Consider the following 17,624-nt stretch of genomic DNA (forward strand, 5'->3'; position numbering starts at 1 on the left):
TAGAAACAGCAGAAAAATAAAACATTTGTCTTTAGACGAAGCCTGTTGCTAATTTCCTCAAGGTTGCATGTGCAAAACTGTGTTCTGCACACATGACCTTAAAGAAAATTCAAGCTCAGAACAGCTAGTGCATGTACACCAATTTACATTTGACCTACATGTGCTGTAAATATGCATTCACAATCAATGGCATTTGTTCCTTACCTCTGAACATAAAAATATATACCTGTTGGCTTTTTTAAATAAGTGTTATGTGAAACTTGTGCACATCAGTGTTTATTTTTGTGGCACCAATCCAAATCCTTGAAGAAAATAGGATTTTCCACAGATGCAAGCCTTGAGCTTTCAGACTAAATGCCATCCAAGCATTACTTTAACAGCCTAGTGCTATGTTTGTGGGGTAAATGCTCACACCAGTAATCCAATAAGAAAATGACATGACTATTTCAATACTAAACTAAAGACAGTATCATATTGAAAAATAAAAAATAATTTTTTTTTAGCCCAACATGTGTGCAACGGTGGAGGCACCAAAACATTTAGATTTTCAAAATAAAAGAGATCATAGAATGAAACAGAAATAACCTTTATGGTCTCTACACCTTGTTCTTCAAAGTGGAATAACAGAGTTATAATTAATGTATGTGTTTGTTTAAAAAGGAGTTGGATCCAATATGCATTTCAATTTTTGTGTCCATATTATAATCCTTTTTTGTTGTTTTTACTTAATTTCTTCCCTGCAGAACACCAGATTAAGATCTCTGTGACAGTTTACCATAAATTCAACAAGCAGTGGGTATATCAATCTAAAAAAAAAAGGCACTGTCATGCTTGTCAGGCCTTATCAACACAGAGCCAGGTGATACCAGGTGATCTTAGGCACAAGTGCACCTATTTGTAGGCGTTTCGTTAATTATTCTTTTCATGATTAAATGTCAGCCCCACAGACACTAGCACCAGTGACTAGTCTCTGTAGCTCGGAGGATAATGAGTGATGGATTATGTAATGTGCATGTGTGAGAAATCATGGCTTGTAATGGATTGATTTTAGACTTGCTATAAAGATTTTTGCCTAAGAGGCGCACACATGTATACAAATGGATTTAGAGATATATTCATATAAACACACAAGGTTTTTCTTCTAAGTTGAAAGGAGCTTTATATTGTATCTTTCCAGAAAGTGGTGACACAATGCATTTGGAGAATCTAACAACTGAAAGCAGTATCAGCCTTTTTCGTTCACAAAATCAATGCTAAAAGTCTAATGTTTAATATTTGCAAAACTAAACATTGTAATGTTTTTAGAATACTGTTTTGGACCCATGATCATTATCTGATTCATATGCAAACTTAAAGGAAAAATGGACTCACACGTATTGGAAATTAGCAACAAAAAGTAGATACATTTACTGAAATTCAGTAATCAGGGCTGAGTAAAGTTTAGCTATTAACAACCGCTGTAACAACATTTAACAATAGTACCATCATGTAATTTACTTGTTGATTTGTTCAATTGTAACCACTATCTTATGCTTTTGTTTTTGTAATATTTTTTTTTTTTGTGTGGAAATTTTAGTAGGAATAATGTGATAATAATTCAAATCACCAGGAACAAAACACAACACATAGCTGTAGCGCAAACTGGATTGCAACAGCAAAAAATAAAGGTAAAAAAATAATAACAATAAATTTAGACCTCATTAAAGCATTTGACTCTTAGTTTTCTTTTGTTGGGTCCTTGCCATTTTCAAGGAGATGAGAGTGATGTTGGTATGCTGAGAAAAAGAACAATTTTTTACCAAACCACCCTATCATATCCAGCAAAAGTGGACCTGAGTGTGACAGAAATGTTATATAAAATTCTGGTTGTAAACCGTCTAAACTGGGTGATTTCTGCATCCTCTATGATTGGAGGGCTTTCTCTTAATGCAATACAAGATTACAGATTATCATACCGGTAGTTTAGAGCCTTGCTCTAAGAAAGGTTAGATTCAATGAATTTAAAAAGGAGAAGTCAATTGTTCATTAAAATGTGTTTCAGAGGACTAAAAATTACTATTAAACCCTGCAAAACTATACGTTATTCCATTCAAATTGGTGACTATATGACCTGAGCTTGTTTTAGCTTAGAAGCTAATAATCTCTAAGGACTCAGAATGAAGGACCCAGAATTTTGGCAGACAGAACAGAAGTGATTTCAAACTAAACATTCTATTGATTACTCTGTAATCTGCGGCCCGTCAACTTGGACCGGATTACTAGAATCTCTTGTTTTTAAGTTCAGTCTGAGCCCAGAGGAAGGAGTGAATCCAGCCAGATGATCTCTCCACAGCATCCCAGAGAGTTCCAGGAGTGAAGAAAAGCAGACTGACAACCAGAAGCCAGCAGACAAGGAAGAACAGAAGTATCTGCAAGGAAATTCCAGAGTCGATGTCAATGCAGGAGCACATTTCCAGGCTAGAAGATCCGAGAACCGAAGAGGTACCGAAGCAAATCAAAGCCAGGGTCAGGAGACAAATCCCAGGTCGTTAGATAACAGTCTGAAGACAGATCAGGCAAAACAGACCAGAGCAAGGGCAAGCAAAACTCAGGTAATCAGTAAACTCACCCTGGGAACGCTAGAGAACTCCTACACACAATCTGGCACTGATGGCTGGAAACAAGCACCTTATATAGGAACCACAACAGGTGAATAAGATGAGTGAAAATGAAAACTGGCCAGAGCTAGGGAGATGAAAGAAATGAATCAATAATCCAGTCATCAGTGCCAAGATCATGACGTAATCTGCTAGGCTTAGAACAGTTCAAATAATAATGTTTTACTCGGTGCATCATCAAATCCACTCTTTTAGTGAGCAGATGGTTCAGCTCTGTCCTATGCTCTTTCTATTGTATAACTTATGATATAAATAGCCTTGTGTTGGTGCATTTGCAAAAACATAAATTAAAAAACATTCATTTAAACAATTCTATGAGGATATTTAACAAGAAGGGCATAAAGTAATATCAAAACAATTGTCAGTTTATAAAAGATAAAGATTGTAATTCTGTGGAGGGGTGTAAAACCTTGCAGTTAAATAACTTTATTTCCCTTGATGTCCACTGCCATGCCAGCCATGGTTTTGATCACCTATTTTTATTTTTGCAATATGATTCTAATTCTTGAGTCGGTTTGGCTTCTCAGGTTTTCGATTGTATCTTTCAACGGATTTGTTCTCATTTTAATTCCCTTTTACTTTGGAGTTATTCTGTTTTCGGTGTCTCTCAGATTACCCTGTTCTCTATTGGCCAGATTACCCTTTTCTCTACAGAGAGTCTATCCTCTCATGCTCTCTGTTTTTAATGTGTGTTTTCAGTTATGATTGCTTTACTAATATTGTTCCTTATGTACTGATTTGAGCTACTTATTTTTATGTTGATTCATTTTAGTTGTTTGTCTATTAATAATCGTTTAATTCTTTTGGTTATATCATAAGTCATGGACCTGTTCAGCACTTTGGTCACTTGTAGGTATGTAAAGAGCTCTATAAATAAATATTGATTGATGGATAGATTTTCATATGTTTCTGCTTGTCACCTGTGATCCTTATAAACTTGGCAACTTGCCTCATTTCACTATCCAGCAGTGCTCCAAGCTTTTTACTTGTTCTTAACTTCTCCTGTCATTCAGCACAGAATATCCAACACTCCTTGATGCAGTCCACCTATTATTATTACAGTAAAGGGAACACTTTTTATAGGGAGCAGTACCATTTTTCCCGAATTTCTAGACATTCATTCTTAAACTTAATTAACCTCAGAGCTGCTCTCTTTATATCAACCTTTTTAAAGCGTCCCAAATCACCATCCTACTCATTCGAAGACACGTTTTGATCAATATTGCATTTAGTGTATTTTGAAGTATGGCATCACTGGAGCTTGATGTACCTCTATTCCCCCAGCCTGGATCTAAAAAATATCCAGAGCTGCAAGCATCACTATCATTATTATGATCATCAGAGTGGCCATAATCAGTGTTTCCAGACCCTCCTGACCAATGGAGCATCCTTCCTAATTGGCTTCTCAACCCCTCAGAGCTGCCATCATCACTATCAGTATAATGTTTTCCTCCTTCTCAGACCCCTCTCTTTACTTGAACTGCTCAGAGCCCTAACTTCTCCTAAAGGCTCGTCATGTCACAGGTTAGGTTTCTGAGCTAAGAAAGCATTCACGACTAACCCACCTACTTAAACTCTTAAGTGTTCAGAAGGAACCTAGGGAGACCAACCTCACAGAGCTTCTGTAATTTCCCAATGTCATGATAGTTTTAAGAGATCTGACCCACATACAGAGAACCACTCAGAGAACCAGGGGAAATGTTAAACAGGTTTATTGAGGGAATGAGTACAGGAGTTGGATCTGGAACTCAATGGACTGGTGAACCGGAACTGGAAAGTCTGGAGGGGAGATCACAGTGATCAGTTCAGGGACAGTAGGAAAGTTGACTGAAGCTTGAATACTGTTGGAGTGGGACTCACATTTGAGGGGGTTCTTGTTTATCCTTGAATCCAGTCTGTGTGGGTGTTTATCCAGAGAAGAGGGAACTCAATGGAGAGCGGACAGGTAGACATTCGTTGGACCCGGAGGAGCAATGGAGTGGACTGTCACTTGGATTCCCGAAAGGGACTTGAATGGCTCATGTGGATGTTTTCCCCTGCTCAGTGTGAACTCAGTTAATCCTTCCAGGGGGAGAAGGTCAGGCATCCAGTTGCACAGGAAGGCTTCCTGCCGAAGAGCAAAGACAAAAACAATGTAAGACTCAGAGAAACCAAGACTCAGGTCAGACTCAGCTAATCTCAGCTTGGTTAGAGTACCCAAAACTGGCAAACACTCTGGCGTCGAGGTAGTGACAGCCAACTGCTCAAATACTCCTCCAGATAATGATCCAACAGGCCGCAGGTGTGCAGGGAGGCCCAACGAGGACGGGGCACCACCTGGTGGTGGAGAGAGAAAAACACACAAACAATCCACACAAACTGGATTCCTAACACCCAAAGTATCAGGGTCAACCTGCCTCTCACAGTGACAGTACCAGAAATCTCTTAGGAGCCTTTAACAAGCTGTCTCTGCACATTATTCATCCTGTAAACGGTTGGTGTCAATCATCTGGCCCATGGTTATTTTTTAGACCTTCTCTAACCTGTGCTGCAGGGAGCCCTTCATCAGAACTTCTTCAGAGGGGTATCCCTGTCTTCCAAAGCCTCTTGACCTCCACACCAAATTTCCTTGATCAAAAGCTGCTATTCATTGGATCCTGCACCGCCTTGCCTTTTGTTAAGACATGTGGAGGTGTTATCTTAAAGCATGCTGCTTTATCATTTCTGCATATATTGCACAAACGTCTAAATATGCCAAATGATATCTTTAAAAACTGAAAGGTAGTGAAATTTAAAATCTTTGAAAATGTTTTTAAAGGTGTTAGTTTCTATACTTTAGAGAGATGCATACTGTACATACATACACATATATATATATATATATATATATAGTTGTCTCTTTCTTAAAGCCCTCACCTTTAGTTTTCTTAAGTAAGGAAATGTTGTCCAAAATATTTTATGTAAAACATCTTGTCTCTATTACCTAGAGACATTAAATACAATGAAAAGCTTTATTTATTTTTTTGATAAGAAGATGCAGCATCTGTCGATCTTTGAGGATAATGACTCCTGTCAGAGTATTTACTAAACGCTGGATTTGACCGTTACTGACTGTGGAACGACAGAGTGCCTGTGGGGCTCCTCCTTCAGGCTGCATCAGTGTAGATTTACATTTCCTGCCAGTTCTCATTCCACACTCGACTTCCCTCAGATGGGCAAACTTTAAAAAAATCTAAACTTATAGCTGTACAATTCCACTTCTAGGTCATTCTCACTCTTACATAAACTTACTTGTATTTTAATATAATGGAGGATTAAAATGTTTTACATAATAAACCAGAACAAAGTGGTAGAAGAAAAATAGCGTAATAGCACGTAGTTTTCCAGTCTTGATTTTCTTTAAAAAATTCTCTGTTGCTTTATTTGTACCTTCTTTATATCAGATTCTCCCTTCATAAAATTCTTTTTTACAAAATCTTTCTAAAAGTCACCTAATTTATAAAAGAGCACACTGGTCTGTGATCCAGTTTTAGCGTAAATGCAAACTTCTGCGACCTGTAAAGGTCTAAAGGTTTGCTACAAAGCATTAAATCTGATAAGTATAATAAAAAGCAAGGAAGAAAGTAGACAGGTCAGTTAGAAAGTTGTTAACAGGTTTAAAACACAGTTACACAATATAAAAAGCATTGTCCGGTTATCAAAAAAATGAAAAAAACTAAAATGCAACTGTAGAGTTTAAGTTAGAGATTTACTTATGCAATATTAATATCAGTTTTGGTGCTGATATTTAAGGAAATTCTCGATCAGGTATTGGTAAAATATGTGCGTGATCCTTTATGTCAATCTCCTTACAATAGAATCCAGTATTAGAGGCGGACAGACAGCCAAAATGTTTATTAGAAACTGAGCGATAGAGAACAGACTCGGTGTCTAGGGCAGGAACCTCTGCAGGAAGAGACAACAGGTTAGGGACCACATCAATAAGGCGGAGGATGAAAATGAACATGTGAGGCACCGACCTGGTCTTATAGTTTAGTCCGTGTCCAGAAGATGAGGTTGGTTCCAGCTGGTCGGCTGCCAACCCAGAGAGTCCCAGATGCTAAAATCCCGGAGGTCGGAGAACAGGCAAGAGATCAGAACCAAGCAAATGAAGGAAGGCAGGGTAATCCAGGGGGTGAAGCCAAGGCCAGGAGATCAGATGGCCAAAGAGGTACCAAAGCTAAATCCAGGACGCTGTCGGGAAACAGTTACAGGTTTGGTCCACAGATAGACAAAACTCCATCAGGAATCCAAAGACAGGTCAGGCAAACAGATCAGAGCGGGGACAGGCTCAGTAGTCCAAAGGCAGAACAGATCAGGATCAGCCAATCAGAAACACTCAGGTACAGAACTTACACCAAAAGCAAGAATAATCTGGCACTGATGACTGGTTTGAAGGCTGGTTAAATACATGCTGAAGCTGCAGGATCAGATAAAAGGTAATGAGAACTGGGTGGAAATAATAAGGTGATTAAAAATAAAAAATCAGACCAGACATTAGCGCCAAGATCATGACACTTTGGTGCAAATGTATTTAGTCTATTGCTAAAATATATTTAGGTTAAAAAAAAAATATTAAATAGCAGTTTATGAGTATCTGTCTTTCATTTGATAAATGCAGTCAACTTTAACCTCTGCAGTTTGCGTACTTTTTTTCAGGATGCATCTTTTCCTGTTAAAATAATAACAAAGGTTATTCCTAATAACATGATTTACTGTTTTTATGACTTTCTTTATCTGACATTATACTGATCTTATGCTGCCTTTTTAGATTAACATGTTTACATTTATACATAATATACTTTATGACAGCCTCTTAAAAGAAATTGTAATGATGATATAATAGATATCCAATTTAAACAAATCCTATCAGAAGTGAAAACATTAGATAGGTATCTTTATTTCAAATCTGCAAAAGCATCTCAGTTCCCATTAATCCACAGGCTGAGCAAAGATTGTTAATCTTAGAAGCAGCCAAGATGTTAATGGTAACCTTGGAGGAGCTGCAGAGATCCACAGCCTAGGAAGAGGAATATGTGGAAAGAGCTACTTTTGGCCTTTTACTGCAAAAAACTTGCTTTCACTCGAGAATGAAAATAAGGACGTGGTTTTTGTAAGAAGGGTCTTAAGAAGTCCTCAAAGTATCCAACAATCCATGCATGGTAAATGACAACCATGTGAAAAATAGTGCTCTAGTTAGATGGGATCCACGCAGAAAATTTTGTCCGACAATCCAAATACTGTGGCAGTAAACTAACTTCACATCACCAAGAATATAGCAGTTGCACGGTGAAACATGGTGATGGTGGCACCATGCTGTGCAATGTTTTTTTCAAGCTCAGCAGGTGAATCTTGTTAGAGCTGATGGAAAATTTTAAAGCTGATTAAAATCATGTGTTTAAAAGCCTATATTAAGACCATATGTTAATGTTTTAAAGAATTTGTTGCAGAACTTGAAATTTGATTTTCGTATGGAACTTATAGGCTCAGAATAGGTTTAAGTGTGGAAGACACATACCACAAAGGACTCAAAGCTTTAACTGCAACAAAAAGGTGGCTCTAAAAACAAAATGTAAAAAAAAATGCATTTAGTAAACAATAAATAAAATAAAAAGCACACATTCATTTATTGTCACTTTGCTGTGCTTCCTTGCTACTGGGATCAGTAAATCCCTTTAAATACCAGTATTATTGATTGTCTGTAATGTGACAAAACATGAAAAATTTCAAGAGGTAAGAAAACCTTTGCAACATGTTATAAAATGAAGGTCATTCTAGAAAGCTTTCTAAATCATACTTTAGATTTGTAAAAAATACTAGCAAAATATGTTGTATGTTTTATAAAGCATGAATTGCCAATTTCCTGCGCTGTTAGCAGAACATTCATGCACCATGTAAAGGTTTCAGTGGTGAAGACAGGAGAGATGCTCAATCAGACAAGAAGCTTTATATAAAATGAATGGAATATCAGCCTGTAAGTAAGCAGAAGTGAAGGTGTGGACACAGCTAACGATGATGCTGAGAGGTCAGCTTCCTGCTCCTCCTGGCTTAGCCATCCAAATGGGGATGCAAGTGCCTGAGCCTATATGTTATAGCTCTTATAAACTGTTTAATTTCCTAAGCAGCTATAGTTCATTCAAATCGATCAGTATATTTCACTAATTGGCATCAAATGAATACATTTCCCAGCAATAAAAAAAAAAATAAAGGTCAAACATGTGGTAGAGTTTGGAAGGACTGTTGGTGGAGTTTCTGTGGCATCTCCCACTAGCTGCTCTAGATGCCTTGATTAGAGATGGACTGAGTCAATAAAAGATCAGGACAGCTTCTGGCTTGATGAAGCTTTTAGAATCCATTTGAAGATGAAAGGCTTGAAACGCCACCTTTAGATGTGTCTTTGTGTTTGATTACATCCTGTGATCGACACTGTCTGCTTGTTTGAACAAAACACGGTTGCTTTTCCACAACAGCGTTATGCTTTGAAGATCAACCCTATTATCACTTGTATAATGTGGCTTTCTTCCTGTTGATAAATATGTTATCTTAGACACACAGAGCAGTGTTTCCTATGATTGAATGTCGGCACAGCTATGCTGTTTCCCCTTTTAATCTTTTACAATTCAGCTACTAAACAAAAATATAATCTCACTTCCAGCATACACCCGATTTAAAGGTGTAGGTTCTATTTTCTTCTTGCAAATCACAAAGAAATGAAATCATGTTGAAATAAAATAAATGATTAGAAGGTCTGTATTGGGATTATTTACAGCCGTTACACCTATTAGCATCCCTTATTCGACAGTAATATACCTTAATTTAATTTATCTGTTATTGCAATACTAACATCACCAATAACAATAAGATAAGCATAAGATGAGGAGATTAAGCAAATTTTCCCAGAAAATCACGTCCATTTTGAAATTTATTTGAAATCTATTTGTCCTTCTTTGACTAAAGAGGAGCATTCAGGGTGTTTTACAGCATAAATACATCATTATTGTGTTGACATCAAAGCCTGACCAGGTGAACTGACTTACATGTTGCATAAGGCTCAGACTCTCTGGTCTAAAACAGTTCCGACCAATCACAGCATAGGAGGAGAACCCATTATGTCCAGGTTGAGCTTGATATAATATATATAATGCTTAAAGAGTATTTCTTTTTTTTGTTTTTTGTTTTTTTTACATTTTCAAGTTTTTATCAGTTTGGTTCTAACATTTTTTGCCCAGACTATGTTAGGTCCCCCTTGGTCCCACTTTTGAAAATGGGCTCTGCCCAGACTGGCGTAAGTCAATCTGGCAAGCCAGGCTGGTGAGATCACCGTGTTGTTGTTGTTTTTTTTGTTTTTTTTTCTCTAGATCTAAAGATCTACTGACCATCTGGGGAATAAATTGCATTGCTTAGTGAGTTACCTGAATTATTTAGAAGGTAGGTCAGGTTGCTATGGGTTGGAACCCTTCCAAGCCCTTAGTATGCAAAGATGAGTGAATCAAAGTGTCTGCATAATTCAGCATGAGATATAATAATTCAATCACTCAGCAACATTTTAAAAATGTTTTGTAAATTCTAAATCCAGTGGATCAATTGTGCTTTATATATGTTTTCTCAGGGTTGTGTCGCTCATATTGCCAAATTTCCTTTGACATTTCTGAGAGATCACATCAAATTATTGACTTGCAGCTTTCAGTCTCTCTGAAAGAACATTTAGCAACAATTTGCACATTCTGTCATTTATTTTGCATCAATTTCTCCTACTAAGAATGCATGCAGCAAAGGTGGAAGGAAAAACTCCCATTTAGAAAAAACAAGCAAAAAAAGCTGCATAATTTGCTGTTAAAACATTGGCATGCATGCCAAAGGTTTATGTTGTTGCTGTTTTAGGCATAATAAAAGTGTCTAGGAGCTTTTAGTTTGCATAATATGACTTTCTGTTTCTCTGATGTATAAGGATCTGATGCAGAGGCTCTTGCCGTTTGGCCACTGTTTAACCCTGAAAGAGGATAGGGGAGGTAAAGCAAATCTGTCATAATATCCAACACAGGTCTCAAAGCTTAATGTCAGAGGAAAGGAGCAAACGAGGTATCGTCCGGTCACAAAGTCTCCATGTCGGCGGTTAGACACATTTTCCATTTTTGTCTCCTCATTATAAATGTAAATCTATGACTTGTAACAAACTCTGTTTGGCTCTAAACTGAACCCTATGCTCCAGTCAGTTGGAGAAACATTTAGCTGCTTGAAAAAAAAAAAAAAGTAAAACAAATGTATAGAAATGCACATTTCACTCACTTTGATGTATGATGGAGGACCTAGGATTCTTTGCACATTTTTTTTTTTTTTGAAATGCAACATGTTACTGTTGTTTTTCCTCTACCTGCAATTAGAAACCATATGCTAATAAATCTTACATTTTAATTACCCTCTACAGCAAAGATTGGAATATTACCGATGTAACAATAATGTATTAGGAAATGTATAAAGTTACTAAAAGTAAGGTACATTTGAGACTCACAATTAGAATTATAAATGGCTGCTGCAGTAAGGACCAAACAGACTTTTGTATATTTTGCCAAATCTTTGCTTCTGCTTCATTTGCAACATTAAATATCCTACCATCAAATAAAACCCAAATAATGCATTTACAAAAATCCTTTCTGATAAAAGGCTTTACCCCTGCTTTTAATCTGTATTCCAAGGCAAAGTTGAAGAAACCCAGCACCCAATCTAAGCTCATCATCAACAGTTCATAGTCGGCACTGACCAGACACGCATTCAGTTTCATTTGCTCTGCAGAGTGCTGGCAGTACGTGCTGTTAGCTACAAAATGGTGAATTTTACAAGAGCTTAGCGTTTGCAGGATATTTTATTGGGGGTGGGGAGATATCACCTCAAGCTGCTTTGTTTGTTTGAAAAACATCTGTTGAGCTGTTGTCACAGAGTTTGGATGAAAGCTTTGTCACAGAATTTGCTGTCCAGATTTTAAAAATTGTCTAATATTTATAGCCACATGTACAACTGCAGGACAAAACAGAACAAAAAAGGTGGGATGAGTTGTAGTTTGCTGTTTTATTTAGGATGGGCCTTCCACCCTTTTCAAACTATAACACATATTCAGTGTTTTCTAGCTCTTTAAAAAACTCAGAATCAAACCCCTTTCACAGCTTTATTTCACTTTATTCCAGAGATGACACTCTTCGGGCCCGATCTTCAACGATCAAAGTTTCCATGTGTTTTTATACATGCAAACCTTTTATAAGATAAATCCCAAAGTGTTTCTCTGTGTGAGATGTAGGCATCTAGTTTCCCCCCTTTAACAGTTTTTCAAGATATAATTTTATCTATATATTGATAGGCCCTGTTTTGTGTGCATGTTTTTGTAAAATTTTGTTTTAGCTCTATTGGTAGTTGCAATCAGCTGGGTGCTGTTTTGTGTAATATAGAATAGAATAGAATAGAATAGAATAGAATAGAATAGAATAGAATAGAATAGAATAGAATAGAATAGAAATATATATCTTTATTTTGGGGAAATTGGGGAATGGCAGTGTCAAACACAGACAGAAGCCATACAGTACATACAAACTAGAATAAATAACATGGGTAAAAAGCTAAGCTGAGTAAAAGAGATGGAAACCACATAGAAAAGCATATATAGAGCAGCACATCACCCTGAATTTTTGTCCATGGAGAATCATAATGGTGATTCCATCATGCTGTGAGCAGTCCTGCTTGAATAGAGAAGCTGGTTAGATCTGTTGTAAGGATGGATGGACCTAAATACAGGGAGATACTAAAAGAATACATATTAGAGGCTGCAAAAGATTACAAACTGGGGAAGAGTTTAATCTTTTATTAGCACAAAAATTTTGAATATACATTTTAACTATGATAGAGTGAGCTCATCCACATATGAAAATGGCCCAATCACATTTAAGCCCTAAATCCTTAGATAGAATAGGATTATATATTTCATTGTTCCACTGTGGGATTTCCTCAGCAAAGAAAGTCGCCAAATGGGAGCATAAAGCAACAAACAAGAAAAATGAAAAACAAAATCAATAGGTTAGAATGGACTGTACAGCAAATTATCTATTCATATAAAATCAAAAATTTTGGGCGTTATATTTATGTTGGTTCTTGGTTGGATAAGGGTCGCCACATTGGATAAGCCGGTGTTGATGCAACATCATAAGGTAACGTCAGTTAAATGTGAAGATTTTAACATCAATCGGACATTGCCATTTTCCTTGGTTTAAAGTTGTGCTGGCTAGTAACCAATATCAAATGTCTGCGCAACAATTAAGAAAGGATTTTAAGAAAAAGACGACTTTCATTTTCGCATCATAATCTAATGGTCATCCAATGTTGGGTTTTAACATTATTTCACCAATACATCAACGTGAAGTACCTGAAATATCAAGCAAAACATTATACCATGAGCAACTATACCTGTAAGAGTTTTTTTTTTTTTTTATATTTTATATATACAATATAGAATATTGTACAATATAAAATATTGTAGTTTGCATCATGCCAAGGAACATTTTGTTAGAATTTGGTAAATATCCATATCATTGGTCAGTTTTAGCAATAGGAATAATTCACAATTTGGGGTAAACCTTTGCTACTTGGCAGAAATTTGCTGTCTCCGTATGCTTTTCTAGTTTTTTGGCATTGCTTTTAAATGCAATGTCTTCGACTAATTATAATTGCAAAGGAAATTTTAAACAACTGGGAGCTTTTAGCTTTTGATCTGATCTATTTTTTTTTTTTTTTTTTGATTGAGTTTCATATTTCGATCTTGAAATTTTTTTTCAAAATCAATTTTTTTATTGTATTTTTAGTAAAATAGTATTTATTGACTGTTTTTGTAGATGTTCACTGTCCCTGTTCAACAAAAGTGAAGAAAAGAAAAGTTTTAAAATCCCCCACATCTTATATGTTTTATATATTTGTCCTACATATGTCTAGTTCTGGGCTGCACAGTGGAACAGTGGGTAGCACTGCTGCCTTGCAGCAAGAAGTTTCTGGGTTCAATTCCAGATGGATGGATGTCCACATCCTTTTACATGCAAAACTGATGGTCTAAACTCATAACTCTTGAATTGTGTCTTGTTTTCCCTTATAATCCTTATTCTTTCTGTAAAACTGTTCTCTGGTCTAATTTGCCAAAAGGATTAATACACCAATTTAGTTTGAATTTACTTACTTTGATAGATCCTTTAGAATTGTAACTACCTCCTTTCACCTCTAAGAAAATAAAAATAAAAACATTTAATCAGTATTCCTCAGTATTCTTTCGTGACCTGTCTGACTCAGGCAGCACAGACATATTCGGATGGAAGATGACAGCAGACTTTCATGTCAGGGAATTAATTTATTATGATTACACATAAAAGAGAGGTAATTGAGGTCTATTCCCCTTGTACAATTTAAAGCCTCTTTAGAGGCCCCTTGGGTTTCAGTGTCTCCTATGAAACTGCGGCTGTTTGATTTAGATATGATGGTTTGTGACACATGTGACAGCTTACAGATGCAACCTGACCCATTCCCTGAAGGGTAAGATCTTCTTTGTATATGAAGAAAATTTGTCATAGTTAGAGATTTTCCTTTTTTGTGGGCAGTTTATTTAAAAAAGAAGGTGATCCTTTCAATTCTGTTTTAGTTCAGCTATGCCCTCTAGCGTTACATCAAAGTATTACACATAAACCTCAAATCCCAGCTCCAATGAATTCACTAAAATCCTAATCTGCAGCTCCACCTTGTGTAAAAACAAACCAATGCTAAATTTCCTCAGTTTCATGTAATTTACTGTTTGTTTAATGAATTATTTTTGTAAATTTCCCTTCAAGCATTCTATAAATGCATGAATCATTTTAAGCTTTGAATAAAGGGTAATCTTAGAGATCAGTCAAGGGGTGGCTTGATTAGCTGAAATATTATAGCAGTGCTGTAATCGGAACAAGTTGATAAAATGACACAAAATCATTAAAACAAGCAGCTTATTTCAAAGCATCTGTTTAAATCTGTAATAAAATAAAAGCACATGGAAGCTGATTTAATGTCAGAGGTCATGATAAAGGACTTAAGACTCAACATTTCATTTTTTCAGTGTTTTGGGAACATGGCCCTGCTCCTGCAGCTGTGATGAAGCCACTTTACTGCTTGTTGAGATTAATAGCCAGCACACATTGGGGGGCCATTAATGTTAAAGAGCCACTGCCCCACCTCTTTCTCAATGCTACCCTGGGAGTCGCAACCTCCATAATGGCTCTATTCTCTGAATTAATGAGTCTCTTGGGTCGCATGGAAAAGAAGGGAGTTTAATTATAAGGACGAGTGGCGAAAGAGAGCAGCAGGGAAACTCTGAGTGTCATCATGGGCTGCTCATCAGAGCTAATTTCTGCTGCTGGACTTCACCTCAGGGCTGTTTAAAAAAAAAAGTAAATGAAGAGGCAGATGTGTATATCGATAGCTTAATATGTAGTTGAAACTTTATTTAAACTTATCACAGATGATTAAGACTTAAACCTAATTTAGAGAAATACATTTATTTTGTCCCAAAATTGCCAAATAAAATAAAGAATAATGTAAAAAATTAACCTTATGGCTCATTAAACAGACACTTACTGTATTGTAATAATTCAAAAAGAAGGTGAAATGAAAAAACTTCCCCAGAGAGCATAAAGGCGTATAAATGGAAAGTTTAGTCAAAGGAAAAACTATTTAATAAAAAAAGTGTGCTGCCTGAGCAGCTATGTGGGCTTTTCTGACTTACCCTTGTGTCAATGTCTGTCTACAGCAATTACTGGACAAATGCCACAACTTAAGAAGATTTAATTAATCTTATTTTATCATATTAAAGTCATAATCATAAAACACTTCAGAAATAAATATTTGAACTTTACCAGCTTTGTGTAAAAATCTCAACATGATTAATAATTTGTGCCTTACTATAATGATTTATCCTTTCTTCTTACATATACCATTTGAGGACATGCAATGACTTAATTGTTTTAAACACACTTTAGGCTGTAATACACACTTTCCTGTCTGGCTTTAAGTCCATATTTCAAACTACTCAAATGTCAGAAATGTATTACAAAAACTACATCCATCATTTGGAGCCAGCTGTTTTTTTCCTGCAACCAGCAACAGGTGTCCGTCAACATCTTGTCAGCTTTATTAGTTAATTTATTCAGCATTATCAAAACATCCAGACAGATCAGTTAAACAGTAACCCAGTTTATTTCATAGTCACTTTACATAATTCACTGCTCCTGGATGAGTATATGGCAACAGTGGACAGTTGCTCCCATTGTGCTGCTAACTTTGCAGCTATATTTCATACTAAGCATGAGAGTGGAGACAAAATCCCCCATGTAATGGGAACAAAACAAAAAAACTTCAGTAAAACCAAGCTTAGACTAAACAGCCCTCTGCCACGAATGAGCAGGGATTTTGGCAGTCACTGAAGAGAAACAAAAGAAACACAGGAACATAATCTGGTAATGTTTTCTATAGGTATGGTATTTCTATGTTTATGTTTTTTTATGTTTTCTAACGGAATAGAAGACTAGCTCCATAGATTTTTTTGTCTTAGAAAGAAGTAAATGAAATTTAAACAGATTTTCAGGTCAAAAGAATGACCCTCTGTATGTGGCCCAATATGGCCCAACTTATTCATAACCTAATCAAATGGAATAAAACCAATGCATTCAATAAAACCCAGCCAACTATTCCTTATCTGATTTTTCCCTGAGTTTATTAACTTTTTGCCATTTTACCACCACAAACGTTTCTTCTTTGTATTTGATTTTATCACTTCCCCAAGCTACAAAAGACTACAAGTGTGTAATTTAACCTTGATATTACAAACAGCTGTTCTGTGACATGTGAGCTCTGTTAATCCTGGCTTTCAATTGGCCTCTAAAGAAGAATTTGAGTGTTTAGAAAGAACTAAGATAAGAACAGTGAAAATCAAACATCATAGGTGCTCTCTTTCTGCTCTGGCTAAGATTGAGCTGTTTGGAAGAGAAGAAACAGGTGAACACTTTAATTTTTGGGTAAAAACAGGTAGCATGCAGGAAACATACCCCACATGAGTTGCAGCTGCAGTGTACCTTCACTGAATGTAAATGCATGATTTTTAGATATTTAGCGGTAACATACATTATTTGATTTGACAAAAATGAATTTTTGTACTGACCTATAAAATCCCAGTAAAATTCATTGAAGTTCAAGAGGGATAAATCCTTTTGTAAGGTATGTTACATGTCTGATAATCTTGTTCCCTTTTTTTCCAGCAGAGGACGAGTGGAGACAGCTAGACCACTGACCGTTCCTTCTGCCTGAAACAGGAGAAGTACCTCTTAAAGGGACTCACTTACAATCAGAAAGCCTCCATTTAATTACAACACACAGGAAATTACTGAGTGAATGGGTCAGGTGCTGATAAGAGGTTGAGCCCAGGCAATGATAGCTCCTGAAACCTGAGGAGACCCTGATCTCAAAGCTGTATTATCACAAAAGGCCACGTCTGGAAGCCTGACAATCTGATTGTACTGTCATCCAGATTCATAATTAATATATTTATCGAATTAATCGTTGAAAAGAGCCCCAGCCTCCTGAACAGAAGGAGATTCATTCACCGCAGGCTCGGCTTACCTCTAATGACAGTGTTGTCAGTAAAATAGGCCCAGAGTCGGCCAATCCTCTGAGACGTCATGACAGACAAATTGCTCGTCTCTCTGGAGATGATATGAGGAATTCTAGGAATAAAAGAAAGAAGAAGATGTCATTGTTTGGTAACATCCACAGTTATAGTTGTGTTGCAGATGGTGAGAGCAGGTTGGGGGAATATGAAAGAGACATTTGCTGCTTGGAGAAATGAAAGATGTCATAACTTTTACAAATCATTCAGCAAGGAGGTGCTCTGTTACTGCTACATGT

Source organism: Cyprinodon variegatus, unplaced genomic scaffold (assembly GCF_000732505.1).
Source record: "Cyprinodon variegatus isolate N-32 unplaced genomic scaffold, C_variegatus-1.0 Scaffold286, whole genome shotgun sequence".
In the NCBI taxonomy this organism is placed as follows: domain Eukaryota; kingdom Metazoa; phylum Chordata; class Actinopteri; order Cyprinodontiformes; family Cyprinodontidae; genus Cyprinodon; species Cyprinodon variegatus.